Source organism: Eutrigla gurnardus (assembly GCF_963514095.1).
Source record: "Eutrigla gurnardus genome assembly, chromosome: 10".
Lineage (NCBI taxonomy): Eukaryota > Metazoa > Chordata > Actinopteri > Perciformes > Triglidae > Eutrigla > Eutrigla gurnardus.
The window spans coordinates 16,176,680-16,192,325 of record NC_139924.1 but is presented as its reverse complement, the minus strand read 5'-3'; the positions used below and the strand labels follow the sequence as shown (position 1 = coordinate 16,192,325).

At 43.4% G+C, this 15,646-nt stretch overlaps 1 pseudogene across 1 annotated transcript in view; it reads left to right on the top strand.

Moving 5' to 3' along the window:
* Positions 1-1,744: 1,744 nt before the first annotated feature.
* LOC311020318 (alpha-actinin-4-like) overlaps positions 1,745-15,646 on the top strand; it is a 38,000-nt pseudogene continuing 24,098 nt past the window's right edge. The window contains exon 1 of the transcript XR_014599302.1: positions 1,745-2,150. The product of XR_014599302.1 is annotated as an alpha-actinin-4-like (transcript). The remainder of the gene's footprint in view (positions 2,151-15,646) is intronic.

Genomic DNA, 15,646 nt, shown 5'->3' with positions numbered 1-15,646 from the left:
AGTGTGGTATTAGTACTTTTTTATGTAAGGGTAAAGTGATACTTCCGCCACAAGTCTGTCATGAAAAAGGAAACTGTCACAGATATTTACAGGCTCTCTCACACCATGAGTACAAATTTGATGTACTTGTACTTCACTTTAGTAAGTTATTTTCACACCACTGTACACTTCTTCTCCACTGTAATTCACAAGGAAATATTGTACTTTTTATTTCACTAACAAATTATTTGACATATTCTACAGTGTGAGATTAATTATTATTATTATTAATATATATAGCTGATAAAGCTGATAAATATAATTGGAAATTATAATTGGAAATATTGTTGTTGAAAAGATTATGTAAGAATGTGTAGCATACAAAAACAGAACTCAGTGATGTTGTGCCTCTGCATTCCTATTGCCACCTCCTGTATAAACACCACCAGCTACATTTAGGACTCAATTTGTCTTTGTTCAGATCCCTCGTTAAAGAAAAATCCAAACTGTCCATTCATAAGTGGCCCCTGCCTGCTAATGAGCCCAGACTGACCAATCACAGAGCTAGTACTTGTAGAAGAGCTGCACTAAATGGCATCATGTGACAGCATCAAAGCTGAGTCCTGCTACGGTCTACACGCTGCCCTGGGCCGCAGTGACACTAATGGACCAGGACGGCCTGAGCATGACCTACTTCTGTAGGTGGCTTCTGCAGGCGGGACAGACAGTCACCCCCTGTAATGGATGATAGCTCAGGCTTCTCTGTTTTATGAGTGTCAGTCCTCTGGGTCAGCGGCTCTCAAACAGTTTGAATCATGACCCCTTGAGGGTTCACCGGCTGCACGAATTAACCTCTAAAGAATGATGTCCACTTTTCAGCTTTTTTATTTTTTACCTTGTCAGAGGAGGCCAAGATGCTTTTTCATATACCTCTGGGATTGTGGCGTTCTAGTGGACAATTTTATTTTGTTTCTTGTACATTTTACTCCGCTTTTTATTTTACTTTTGCAGTTTCAATATTTCAGATTTATGTCGTTTCATTGTTTGACAAGCTCATGTTCAAATGTGGTATGAATATTCATGAACTGTCTGAGCCTATAGAAGCTACTGGAGAAAGGTGTGTCAAACCGCACACAAACACACAGATTCACAGTGCATCATAGGCGAACCTCCCTTCAAAATAAAATACCATAACTTCGGGGTAGGATTTGGAAAATAACAAAATTACACAAGAAATACCAAATTCACTCACTTTCAAATTGATAATAAAGTTTGAAAATGCGAATGTTATTATAAAAGATTTGGGAGTATTCAATAATTAATGACAGCAATTTGCTTTTGTTTCTATGTTTTTTGGAAGAAATCAGATTGCGATTTATTGCAATGTAGATTTTCACATACAAAGAATTTGTTTTTGTGTATTGGTGCATAACATTAAAATAAATGAAAACAAATAATTATTACACATAAATATAGAAGGAAAACACAATAAAAATGTGAAAACTATTCTAAAATGTGAAATATATCAAGGATTAAAAATGAAAAGCTGTGCAGTCTTTGTAGAAATAGGCCTGTATAAGAATTATTTTTAATAAGAGAGAAGAAAAAACGCATCATGGGTGAAACAAACAAACAAACGAGACTTCACCTGTGCACATGCACGTGACTTATTTTGAAAGGCTGCACCGGACGCGCGGCTCGTGAGCGCGTGCGACTTGTTGGTTGGCGCTTCAGCCTGTAGGAGCGGCCGGTTCCTCCCAGCAGCCTCGCAGTTCAGAGGGAAAGCTTTTCTTCTCACAGCAGCAGCGGGGATTTTCTGACTACACGCGCCGGATATTCATCACATTAAAAAACACGCTCACGACTGAAAGCGACGAAAGAAGATTCAAGAAAAGGAAGAAGAAGGAAGACACTCCCCTGGGTCGTGTATCCCTCCACGTCCCACCTCCCTCATCGAGGCCGTCGGTCCTTCTTTTTTTCCTTTTTATTTTTTATTTGTGTACGTTGTCCAATCTCCGTGGCGCACTCAGGTCGGTTGAGCTGACATGGTAGATTATCACGCTGCTAATAATCAATCCTCGGCCGGAGGAGTGCAGGTCTACATGGAGCAAGAGAATGACTGGGACCGGGACCTGCTGCTGGACCCGGCCTGGGAGAAACAGCAGAGGAAGGTAAGACGACCAAAGTCGGGCCCATCTGGGCCGAGTCGAGCCGGGCTGAGAGGAGGCGGCGGCGGGCAGAAAGAAAATGGCAGTGGAGGGATGGGATGGGATGGGGAGTGGAGGTCAGAGACCGAGAACGGGCCTCAGTTTTGCTCTACAAACCCCGCAGCTACTCCCAGTGCCCCACTTCATACCAACCATTTCCTCCTCCCAGCCTAGCGCTCCTCTTAGCCCGTCTCCTCAACGCCAAAGTGCTTCAATTCCCTCCGATTTAACCCTCATTTCTTCTCCTCTAATTCGCCGCTGTGCATGAAAAGTAGTGTAGCTTGCTCTGACATTAGCGTGCTGCTTTCACTCTTTCACAAAATGTAGTTGTCCCCTCAGCGAGCGGAAACGGGGCGCCACATTGTTGCAAAAAGCCAAATTGTGATTGTGCAGACATTTGCGGCTTTTAAATCGCCAGAGAGACGGTGTATTTCTGAAGGGGTCGGTGCGTTATCAAGGAGTCCTGTCCCACTTGGCAGGCTGGATGAAGGCCGATAAGAGTGACTGAGGCGAGTTTCAGCTGCTGGAAGAGCCGACCGATACGAGGCTGCTCAAAGCCGATGTGAAGATAATATCTCTGGAGCTGCCGTAGTTCATTATTATCCACCACTTAATCATTCTTAACCGAGAGGAGTTAGTTAGTGATTCTTGGCAGTGATTTCCCAGCTGGGTTACAATCCTCACATAGTTTGCAGGTTTTCAAAGAGGATTTGAAGATTTAAGCGGTCATGAATCCAAAAACATGACTAAACAAGACAACAATGTATTTTAAACAACAACTAATAGCAATGATGAGCTGCATGTATGATGATCACACCCATTGAATATGGAGTGCCAGTCACACCTATGTTCATATTGTGTATGAATTGGAGAACATACCAACATGCACACGTGTAAAATGATTGCAGTATATGTTGTTGTATTTTTATTTATAGGGAAAAGACTAATTAGAGATGAGGTCCACATATTAGCTACGGCTAGAAGTCCTACATACATAGCATCGGCTGTACTAAAATAGAACAATGCCTACATGCGTTGTCCCTGTGAAAAAAAATGATAAAATAAAAACTACCATATTCTTCCCACAGCCCTGGGACATGAACATTTCTGTAGCCACACTCCGCTCACAGCACAGAACTGACCGCCCACTAGCTGTGCTGCAGATTTTAGCTCCAGTAATATTCTGCAGAGCTACACCAAATAGCATGAACCCACTTGGTTGGTACAGTATTGTACATGGGGGCCTGTTCTTTGGCGTCATACTATCAGCTATACTACTCTTCATCACTCTAACCAGGAAATCCTTACACAGCATTGTACCTTGTTATTTGTCTAAGAGAAGCAGCACCTACTCCTACTCTACTCTCCCTCCCCCGTCTTCATCAGCTCTGCATCTCCTCCTCCTGCTCCTCCTCCTCCTTTGGAAACTTTCCCTGAGGATGGCGATTTAAAAACTGTCCACTAATATTCACGAGACGAAGGTCGCTGTGCTGAATGATCATGTCCTGGAATATTGACCCATTGAAGCTCATGCAAAATGGAAATACACATCGATGATGAAACTGGTCATTCGTGACTAGATGGACTCATAATATGACACTAAACCTTTATCATCAGGGAGTGGAGAGGAAGTTTGCTGAAGGATTATTTGACGAATGATTGCTTAACAGTGTGGAATGATTTGAGGGGGAGTATTTTTATGCTAACCACCCTACTTCATTTACTTACTAGCCAGATGACTGGCATACTTTCTAGTGGTGTGACAGCATGCCGCACATTGAATCGTGCATTTTTATTAGGCCGCTCAGCATTTCAGCCGTCAACGTCTGACATTCCTTCAGTTGATTACCATCAGACCTAGCGAGTCCAGGCCTTCGCTGGTGCCTCGTGGTGGTTAGATGACCGTGAGGACTCTCCGCACATGTAGTCAAAGTTTCTTCAAAAGGCAAACCTAACCCGCTAATCATTAACAGAGTGAGGCCTGTTGTGCAAACCTGCAGTCGTCGGTGGAGGCTGATAGACCGGTGTTTGCTTGATTGGGGACAGTACAGGCTGGGCTACGGGGACATGTCCCCCTGCCAAGCCTGAGCTGCAGAGTAACCAAGGGCAAATTCCTGCGGTGTATTCACGCTCACTGTGCCAGTTATTGCGCAAAAGTGAGCAAATGCCTCCCACAGGAATATCGAGAGCGAAGTGGAAAGAGTGTGGGAATGGATTTGGCCTTGTAGTGTGTGTGAGGGGTGATTCGGTGAGGTCAAAACCAGGAGCGGTTTGTCGGATGCAGAGTTTTCCGTCATGCTGACTCTTCAAATTGTTGAGTAATACAAGAGGGGAAAAAGACAGCCAGGGGTTTTTTTTTTTGTCATTTTGCCCTTTTTGGGGTGCATGGGAGAGACAGAAAAAGCCTGAGTGAGGAGACAAATAGCTGGCATGTGGCACAATTTAACCCAGACCACTGGAGGTGCGTAGGTCACCCCTCCGCTAACGGAGCCACGAGACACCCCGAAGACTAGGACTGTATCTGCTTGTGTAAAAAAAAAAATACTACATGCACATACCTCATCTCTCTTGTATCTGTTGTATCTCTCTTCAGTAAAAATAAATACACTATTTGACTAAAGAGACATTTGGCAGCCGCTTAATTAGCTCCATTTTAATAAAATCCCATCCTGCAGATCAGAGATTGACTCTGTAAAAGAGCTTGTGTTTGGAGTCTCGTGGGATGTGGATATTTCAGGGACTTGTACAGTGCGAGTCTGTGTTTCCTTGGCAGAAGCAGAAGTTTGTCCTCGCAGTGTGTTTCCAGTGGTACATTGAGCGACATTTCTCAACACCCCAGAGTACCTGGCCTGAGCCCAGTCCAGTCCAGTGAACTGTGCAGTTTGTTACTGGCGGAGCTCCTCGCCTCACAAACATGTTATTAAGGCTTTCTCGCTGCTCTCGCAGGCTGAAGCATGTCAAGGTATGCAGTGACGCCACTAGAGGTTTGATTGTAACTCTCGGCCTGGTGGCAGGCGGTGCATGCAAATCCAGCTCCTCAGCGACAGTTAGGCTGCACATATTTCTCATGACATGAGGCAGGGCGAAAGTACAGCGAGGTGGGCGGATGAGCTAACAAGGAAAGCAGTTAAACACACAAGCTAGAGGGCCTGTAGCCGTCAGAGTTACTGGTGATTGATGGTTCTTATTTGTCAGGGTGGTGCACTTTTGAAATCGCCTTAATGTCCCACTGCTGCCCTCAGATGCAGTCTTGTTCGGTTGGTTCACAAAAAAATCTAACTTTTGATCATAAACCCCCCAGGATGTGTTTCCAAAAACAAAAGAGACATTTCATCCTGGATTCACACCAGAGCTCTAATGTTTTTCTTCCCATCCTCTAGCTCGTGTTAGGAGTAGCACTGAACATTTCCTCTCCATAAATCAGCAGTGTTACGGAGGCAGAATCCGTTGTGGTCATTGCCTCTGAGGTTTATCTGTCTTTATTTTCCTATACTGTCAGCCTGTGTGCACAGACGTGATTTAGAGTTGTAACTGATGCAAAGATGGGGAGATGACTTAATTTAAACGCACCTGAAGTTGTTTCTCTCACACAAGAAGCAATCACTTGTTTATTCCAGCTTTTCCAGTGTAGATGTGTCTCCCCCCTCCCTCACAAAGCAAGCAGCATTCATTTGCCTCCCCTGACACACCCCACGCACTGGACTTGCAACACAAAACACACACACACACTGAATTTTTTTTTTACATTTTCCCATCACTTCCAAGGTGGGCAGCCGGACACAATGTTAGTTTGTTCTTTTGTCACCCACTTTCGCATGCTTTCTGTGTGACTTGCTGGCAGGCAGGCAGGCAGAGCCGGTTCAGACGGCCCGGGTTGGCTCAGGACGAGCCGTGACTGACGTTTGGTCGGGAGGAACAATGCATCCTGCCGTTACTACACTGGCTAAGATCTGGCTGCATGATAAGCTGCCAGGCTACTTTTCTTCCTCCCTGCCTGCCTGCCTGCCTTCCTGTTTCAAAACATTTAAAAGAATGAAGGCAGCTGGAAATCGGTGACTAAATAGCTGGCTAAACAATAGACTCAACAATAGAGTTTTTAGAGTTAAAGGAGCAGGAGCGTTAATTGGTTGTCTGTCTTTGTGTGTGTGTGTGTGTGTGTGTGTGATTGGCTGAGTCAGAGGACCAACCTGGCTGGGGCTTGGCAGACACGAGAGCTGCTGTCATTGAGGTCTTTAGTTAATTCTGTTCTCTGTGGTTTAATCCTGATCACATACTGATGTGTACGAGGATCATCTTCTACTCCCTGTACTGGATATGAAGCTGAAATTAGATGTTTTTGTTGATTTGTGGTAATTCAGATGTAATTTTCAGTGGCATTACAAGAATAAAATTTAATCTTGTGCAAATATTGTTGTCTAATAAAAGTGGAAACTTGAATTGAAGTTAACACAGCAATTTTCATTGGAATTGTAGTAATGGTGTTGTTAAAGCAATTAGTCCATGGGCAGAACATTTTTAACAACCCGCATTCCAAACTTTAATGTTTGAAGCTTCTCAGATGTGGGCTTTGCTGATTTTCTCTGTTTTAATATCACTATAAATTGTATATGCTTTGGGGTTTGGAGTGACTGGCAGTGAAAACAAACCATCAATTGTTAAAGCAGAGTCCAGTTGCATGTTCATGAGGCTCTTCCTGCTTCACAAGAATTAAAATTAGATAATGGAAGTGCGGCCCTTTGGTCATTCCCGGAGTGCCAGCTGATTCCAGGTCAGCTGTGGGAAAGCCCTCCGCCTCAGCTGACCGCGATCCAAAATCAGCTTGTGGACCTAAACAACGGACCAGTCAGTGAAGCAGACAGCCATCCAGAGGACAGAGCAGAGAGGAATGTAACCCCTCTGTCTTTCTCTCTGTTCTGCCATTGGTGGCGACGAGGGAGCAAACAGGGGGAAACATTCCTTTGGTGGCCCATTATAGGCCAGTGGGAGGGGGCTTTTTACTAAAGGGGGGCGGGGTGTCCTGTTTTTTTGCCTGTCACAAGGGTAAAAAAAAAAAGAAGAAAAAAGAGTTGGGGTTTTGCAGGATTGCAGATGTGGTCTGTTTGGTGAAGAGGAGTGGGAGAATCCTCCCCCAGGGCAGCGGATGCTTGTAGGGGGGGAGGGGGGGTTACGACGTGGCGCCAATCATTGCTCCAAATATTTGTTTGCAGAAATACTTTCAGGCACCACCACCCTGTGAATGATTGCACTTTGGAACCGCTCTCTTTGTTTCTTAAGGAGTCCAGCACGCTGAGCAGCAAACTGAAACACAATCCAATCGGAGGAGGGATCGTGGTGCAGCGCGTAGCCCCGGGGCTGCTGTTGACATTGGTCGGATGTAGGCCTGTGTGTCGAGGTGGTGGAGCTCAGTGCGTTTTTCTTTTTCAAAGAGATTTCTTTCCGGTCTGTTTCTCTCCCACTCTTTTGTGCAAGGAAGGCGTTGTGTTTCGGGAGCAGAGAGGACGACTTTGGGGCATCTGAATGTCGTAGAAGCCATGAATTCAGTCTATGGCTGACATTACCTCCTCAGCTCTCTCTGTCTCTCTCTCTCTCTCGCTTCCTTTCTTGCTTCCTTTCTTGCTTCCTTTCTTTTTTTCTCATACTAATTGTGGCTGTGTTGTTCACAAGCTTAGTTCTTGGCCATTGTGCATAGTTATGAGGATTAGTAAATGGCATTTCCCACTGATGAATAGAAATTGGCAACAGTGGGGATGAAGAATTTCCTTTTGGCTGGCGGCCAAGATGTTTGTTGATGGTTTCATCTTGAAGTTCAGACTCTCCTTCTTCTTCTTCTTCGTCTGTCCTCTCAGTCGTCGACAAAGAGATTGAAAGGAATATGCAAACTTTATTTTCAAGTAAGCTCTATGAGCTAGCATTTCTCCTGACCTCAGCACGTTTGATCTGAAACCCACTACTAGATTTGCATAACTTCACACTGAATAGTAAAATGTTTGGTTGGACAGAACAAGCTAAATAAAGACCTGAGGAGTTACCTTTTTCAGGTTAAACAAATAATGGAAACTGTCATCTGATGAAAATCAGCAGTGATAATTCTGGAAGCGTTAATTTAACGGAGAGGCATGTTATTTTAATTTATTCTTGGTGTTAAGTGACTGGAATGTGGTGACGGTGAAGGTGAGGTCGAGCTCATTGTTTTACAGACTCATGTCAGAGGCTTATGCTTAGAGCTGGTTAAGAACGTCACAGGAACCGATCGGTTCCAAAATTCTGAAAACTGACAGCATCTAACATGTGAACAACTCGCCACGGACACGTCCAGTTAACTTTCACTCTTAGCAGGGTGGGGGGCAGCACAGTCCTGCAGAGCTAATGGCTAACGTTAACCATTACGTTTCATATGGTGCCTCCAGGCTTTATTCACTAAAAATGTGTATTAGGCAAAGATACATTATAGTGTTATCGTTCAAATGTAATCTTATAGAATTTTGATTTTGGCGAGCAACTACAGTGGGAGATGTTTTCGCAGCAATGAATGAAAAAAAGTATAATTATTGTTGTGGTATTTGACTGATATTGTTATCGACTCTTCTTCTTTTCTGACTTCCCTCCTGGGAGCTGCTGGTCACATTTGTATATTTCAGCAGAGAAATGGTGACTGTGGGTGAACGTGTGTGTGCAGACTCTGTGTTTGAGGCGGTGTTGTCCGTAGGAAAGCAGCACCAGGAGAAAAGGGTGTGTGTGGTTGAAGGGTGGGGGCACCGTCACATTATGGGTCTTGGGGGAGGAATGTGAGCAGAGTCGCATAGCTGTGGGTTTGTCTGCCTGTGGCTGCACAGTTAAACACAGACCTCACCTACGGCACGGTGTTGTGTTTAAATGTTTATTGTTTCTGCTCTGTGGTCCGTTTAGCAGGGAAATACACATTGAAAACAATAGAATATTGAAAAAGCTGAAGTTCAACTTTTTCTTCTAGCAACTTCCTCATAAACAAACGCCTCGGTAGAGTTTATAACGAAGGATTACATTAACCTCACCTCACCCCGACTGTTTGCAGGCGTGTAATTGAGCTGCACTCATAATGCTAAAGAATAAAGAACATCATGCCTTCACTGCTGAAGTTTCCAAATCTCTGCATGTTGTGTTTCAGAGACAGTAAGAATACTTTGCCTGCAAATCTCAATCATATTGAGTTGTTTCAGTCATATATTCAAAGTAACTTGTGACAATAAGGTCTGAAATACACAAAAATATGATGCATCGCCTTTCAAAAAAAGGCAGAGATGTAGATTCAACCTTCATTTCATTGAAGGTAGCGTTCACAGAAGTGCCCGTTGGGCTGCAGCCTCTGCCGGCGCTCTGTATTTTTGGAAACACCACTTCAGAGCTCTGCTGTCATCCGGCACCTGAGAGAGAGAGAGAGAGAGAGAGAGAGAGTAAAAATTCAATACATCTAAGATCAGAAGAATAAAACGAGAACAAAACCGTTCTCACAGTTGCTTTTTAAAACTGTCCTCAACAGTTAATGCAGCGTTGTTTCCGACACTGCACGCCATAGATAGATGTGCGTCGCCTACACCTTCAACACAGTTCATATCAGCGTCTTTATAAAAGACACATGTGGTTGTTGGGGAGTTACCGCATGCCTTTTTTTCAGGTGCTGCGCTCATGAGAAATGAGAAGATTTATTCTTATCTTATTGGTGTTATTTCCTTTTTGCAAGGTATTGCAGAGCTAAATGTACTTTTAGTTTGAAAGCTTCCTTACATTGAAGGACTTAAAGAGACATTTGTCATCACAATGTGAATAAGAAACTTTATTTTTTGTGAACCCAGTTAAATACTTTAAAATACTATACTTATTTGAAGGGGAACATCACTGTTTACCAGAGTACCAAAGCCTGAAAACAGTTTTTCAGTGGCTCTGGAGGATATTTGCATTATGGGAAATGTAGGATCCAGTGATTTTGAAGCTTGACACATTCAGGGAGGAAAAGTCAGGATATTTTGTTACCTCTGCTGCTTTAACTATTCCAGTTTATCTATCGAGAACCAAATCACAGTGTGTGTGTGGTTATTTTAAGTGCAGGTGTCACATTTAACAAATATGCTTAACTTATATTTCGGTGTGGAACCAATCTGGTCTCATGAAGCCTCTGTGTGCACAGTAAACATGTATTGTTCACGCAGTCTGATGTTGTCCTTAATCTGGTCAGCCTCTGTGGGCCGTCGTCTCTGTTCAGCAAACATCTGTCAGAGTGGGAGAGACCAGCAGCACCCAGAGATTACTTCCATCCCAGCTCAGATGACCAGATTAGATCCAGATCTGACACACATCTGTCATGAATAGAAAGGTGTGGAACGATACATGCGGCATGATTTTCCGGGTTGGTGGAGAATGAAGAGATGTCTGAAGATTCCGAGTCCTACAGGTCATGGTTATCTTTAAAAGTTCTTCACACCTGAACATGCCTCTTGGATTAGAGGCAAATGTCTTCAAAAACCTAAAGCAAGTCCAACCTTTCAAAGATAAGCAATGAATGGGAGATGTGTTAACAAGTCTTGTTGACTTGCTACGCCAAAGTATTGCTCTGTCTTTTATGACCTGTTTAATCCCAGCAAATAAATGTGTTGGCCTCTTGAACTGAAAAGGAAGTAACACCTCTGTGAGGAGAATGAATGTGTGATCAAAAGATTTAACCAGGAAAGAGTTGACATTGAATTATGCAGTGCTTTATATATCGTTTTTTTCTTTCTTCGGTGCATCCTGAGGCAGATCAGTATCCATAAAGCAGACGACGTTCTTCAATATTGTTCTGTAGAATGAAGCTTGGTGGATATCTGCAGGCACGGCCACACCTAGACAGGTTATTCTCCCTCTGGGAGGGCGTGTGGGTGAGAGAGGGAGAGCGCAGCAAACAGGCCATGCTAGTCTGATAATAAAGAAGAAGGAGCTGCGATGCCGAGGCCTCATGCTACATGTGGGATACGCTGCAGATATCTGGAGGGGATGTTGGCTGGATCAGGGCGTTAGCACCGTAGCTGCTGCATGACACACTGGACGTGCTGCAGCCAGGCAAACGATCAGACCAGCGTTAAACCGGCGCCTGATTATCTTCTTATCGTCACCTGGAAACATGACAATCATAGCATTGCATTTTTGGTTTAAGTTCAGTTTAAGTTCAGTCGGTTTTAACCAGCAATTGTGATTTTATTCGATAACTGTTGTATATTGTTTCTAAAAAGTGCTTATCAGATTGTCTGGATGTACTGTGCTACTGGCTTGTTATGCAGTCAATGCCAGTGGTGGATTTCCAAACATTCTCTTGGTTCGCGTTTTATATCAACGCACCACACTGGCGGTAAGCCCCTGTCACATGCACGTCTTCATCCAATCAGCAGACTGTGGTCGTTTAACAACCCTTACTGCATTTTTTTAACTGATTTGGATGCAGTCAGCACAGTGAAATGTCTGTATCACCGTGCACAGGATGTTCAGACATCTCTATCTGCTTCACAATAAAAGCCTTATAATGTTTGGCTGTTTAGAGCTTTAATTGTGAAGCATTAGGGTTAGTTTTTTTAAATTTCAAAGACGTGAGAAATTCATTTATTATAGCTTCTAACAGAACATATGTTTGATAAGGACACATTTTTATATAATTGCTAACTGTCAGTGTCTGCAAACTATTTCTATTTTTTATTTTTTTTTTGTGGAGATTTGACTTAACAGCATTGACAGTGAACTGAGCTCGATTGTCACGAGGCTTCTGGGATCTGTAGGCTAGTGTTTCCCCCGTAGATCACGGCTTTTAAAGCGTAACACTGGTGAAGATGTGGCAAACAGACCACGATTCAAACTAAGTGTGTGTTTGTTTCCTCTGCGGCTGTCTCTGATATCCTCCTGTTGTATTATTGAACAGTCTTCAAACTGGGGCAAAGAGGTGAAGAGTGAAGGCCCACTGGGACACACACATACAGCAGACACAATGGATAGGGTGCATTAAACACAGGCGCGCACACACACACACACTACAACGGCTTTCCATAAAATATACAGACACAATGGATCTACTGAAAAGATAAAATGTACGGTGATGTGCTTTTGCTTTAAATGGCTGCAGGATGCCAAAGTGACATCTGGTATTTAAACGGAACACCTTTAAATAGCTTGTTGATCTTCAACATCTTAATTTTGTCAATGAGAGCACAAGAAGATCCAGAATTTTAAACTTGTGAAGTTAAAAATGGTGAGTGTTTGTACACCTGATGCAGAAACGTTCCACTGGAGCCTGAGCTGGTTTCAGGGCACAGAACAGCAGCATTAAATATTTACTGAGTGCCTGGCCGTCAGGTTCATCTGCTCTCATTTACAGCGAGGGCGCTCTCCTCACCACATAATCCCACGCAGCACTCTACCTCTCCACATGTATTCCTTCCTCCCTCAGCCTTCTGTCTTTATGAGTCGTTTAAGACAGAAGAAGATAACCGGAGAGTGTGTTGCTTTTTTAAGGACCTGGCCGGTTTGTTTCTGGCTGCTGGTGTTGCAACTGTTTTCCTTTGTGATTTAGCAGTTCAGCTCTGGGGCTTCTATCTGTACATTTCTGGTCATGCATCTCCAGGACCAGCCTGGGGCCTGTTCAGAACTTCAATCATATTGTTTTGTCTCTGATAGTTTACAGGAGATCCCTCAGCGACCACAAGCCCCGAGCTTTTACAAAGACACATTGAATGGACGACGGGGTCTAGTTTTCCGATACAAAGTTGAGCTCATACAATACAATTGTGTATTGCTGTTGAAGGCTGTTCTGTTGGAATTTTAACTGTTATGAATAATAACTTACAGAAAAATAGCTTGCAATAATTAACCAGCTTCTACCTTTTCTTCCCCTCTCACACACAGCATGCAACTCATTTTTCGGTCCAAAATAATCCACCTTTTTATCAACCGAAAAATGTAATAATTTCCAGTTTTTATGTCACAAAATATTAAGCTTCGATTCATTTTTGTTGTCGTGTAGCTTTTCCCTGCAGTGTAAAGAACACAAAGGGAGACATGCAATCCAACGTTTGAAGCTTATTTTAAAAATCTCAGAAGAATGTAAAAAAAAAAAGACCCTAATTGGCATATTTGAAAGTGTTGTATCTCTTTTTTTGGATGATCCTCGATTATTCTGCAGAGAAATCATGGCACGGGCAGACAAATGTGTTTTTTGGGGGGGATATAGAGCCTGCTAGTGTAAGGCTACATTGAGCACAGAGCTTGAGACGGATGGATGCTAAGCACTTACTGCAGGTTCTCTGCCATTTTATGCAGCTGAAAAGGCGATCCAAACACCCTTGATGCTGCAGATGATGATGATGATGATCCTGCTGGTTTGAAATGAAAACAGACTTCACTTCAGTATTTCCTGCTGTCAGAATGGGGTATTGAAAATCTTCTCAGGAGTTGATTATATTGGTTTTCATGGTTCAGGAGGTGGTGTTGGATGGAAACTCAGGAGGTGGTGCTGGAGGAAGACTGCAGTGGTGCCTTCATCCCCTTGGGAGTCGTAGTAGTGGAAGAAAGAGGAAGGAAGGCTCTGTGGTTTCTGCGGTTTTCTACTCTATCCTGTTTAAAATATAAAGTCACCACACACAAACAGACAGACAGACAGACAGATGTGTGTTTGTGTGTGTGTCACCCCCGGCCTCAATGGACCAGATGGGTGGCCGAGAAAGTAGGGAATGTCTGCAGATCGGCCCTACTGTATATTGAATAAACTCACGGAACAAGGAATCATCTGTCACAGTGTTGTGAATAATGCATTTCACACAGTTGTCTTTATGCAAATGTTTTATTATCACAGATGCAGACAGAAACGTGTACCCCAGTGGCAATACCAGAAACAAAAGGTGCTGAGCAGGAGAGTTGTTTTAAACTTGAATAAATACTGTAGTTAAACTGTATTATTGTTTATTAGCTTTTACAAACTGGTATTGGATCAATACTTGACTCTAACCTTTTCCACTGTTAAAGTCTGTCCAGCTCTTCAAAGTCAGAGTTGAAAGTCATCCAGGTCTCTGCTCTGATGCTGGTCTTTATGTGGGTCAGGGAAGTCCTCTCTGCCCTCGCCCCATCGGCCACGAGCCTACTATCCTGTCTGATCCAATCAAAGCTGGCCTGCAGGGGATTATCTAGCTACCGTTTCGCCGTTAACAAAGACTCCTCTGTTGGCCCTCTTCTGACTCACGGCACTGGAGGGAGTTTACGCGGACCCTGGTACCCTGTTTCGCTTCAGAGCAGCACAGTTTTGTCTTTGGCATGCGTGCACAAGCTCAGCGCTCTGGTTTTGACACCACTGCTGTGGGGACATGACGGCTCGTTTCTGCAGCGTGAGAATGGCGCTGCAGTGTTTCCTGCTGAGCTCGTTGCCGCAGTATGAGGCCGGGTTTGTGCTAATGTGCTCTCTTAACACTTTACTGCTTTTGATGTTTTTTTTCATGCACACATTGACAACTGCAACGGTGCTGGTTTCCAGCTCCGCTTTGTTATCATAAAAGTATTTGCTTTGTCTTCTTGTTTGTCACAGTGTAGTCAGACAGGAGTGTGTGAGATCTAGTTTGGAGGAGGAGGAGGAGGAGGAGAAGAGAGGGAGAGGATGAGAGGCTGGAGAATAAAACAAGTGGAGATTAAACGGATCCAGAGTTGGACTGGTTCATACTACAGACACCAGCTGCTGAGATGCATAAACCTAAAAATAAGATGCTGTAGTCTTGGGTTGCCTAGCAACAGCCCTGAAGCAGGGTTGTGGTACTAATACTGTACTATGCTGCATGACCAAACTCTGTATAAGGATTTCCTTGATGAGACTTATTATTGATAATCATGAAGAAGAACAACAAATTTGCGTCGCCCTCAAAAGATGCGTTGTATTAAAAGTCTTCACACATACTTTCAAGGAATGAATAAGGAAGATAAAAGGTTTGCAATAAATATCAGCAATTATGAGCAATATGAAGTACAGTACAAAAACGATCAAATAAGTGTGTGCAGTACATCACTCATGTCAGACTGAGGGGAGGAATATAATATAGAGATATGTAGATCTGTGAAGTGGAGGAAACCAGGTCAATGTTGAGATTTGAGACAACCGAGGTGTGAGCAGGCAAGAGAATGGTCATTATTTCAATATCTGCCTCCTCTTGTGTTAAAACACCTCTTACATGCAATACTCTACTTTACTTATGGCCATCAAAGTGCAAACAACTAATGCAATAAATCCCTATTTTGATCCAATCTTTTCTTGCGGTCATCCTTGAGGACAGTTTTAAAATATCCCGACGGTTTCTAAATTGAATATACGTACTGAGACTGGTTAATTGTAGTTGTCCAGTCGTCCGTTGATTGAATACAGATTGACAGAAAGTGGTTGAGAGGATTAGACTGTCACTGATTCACCGTCTACACATGGATTGCTCCACATA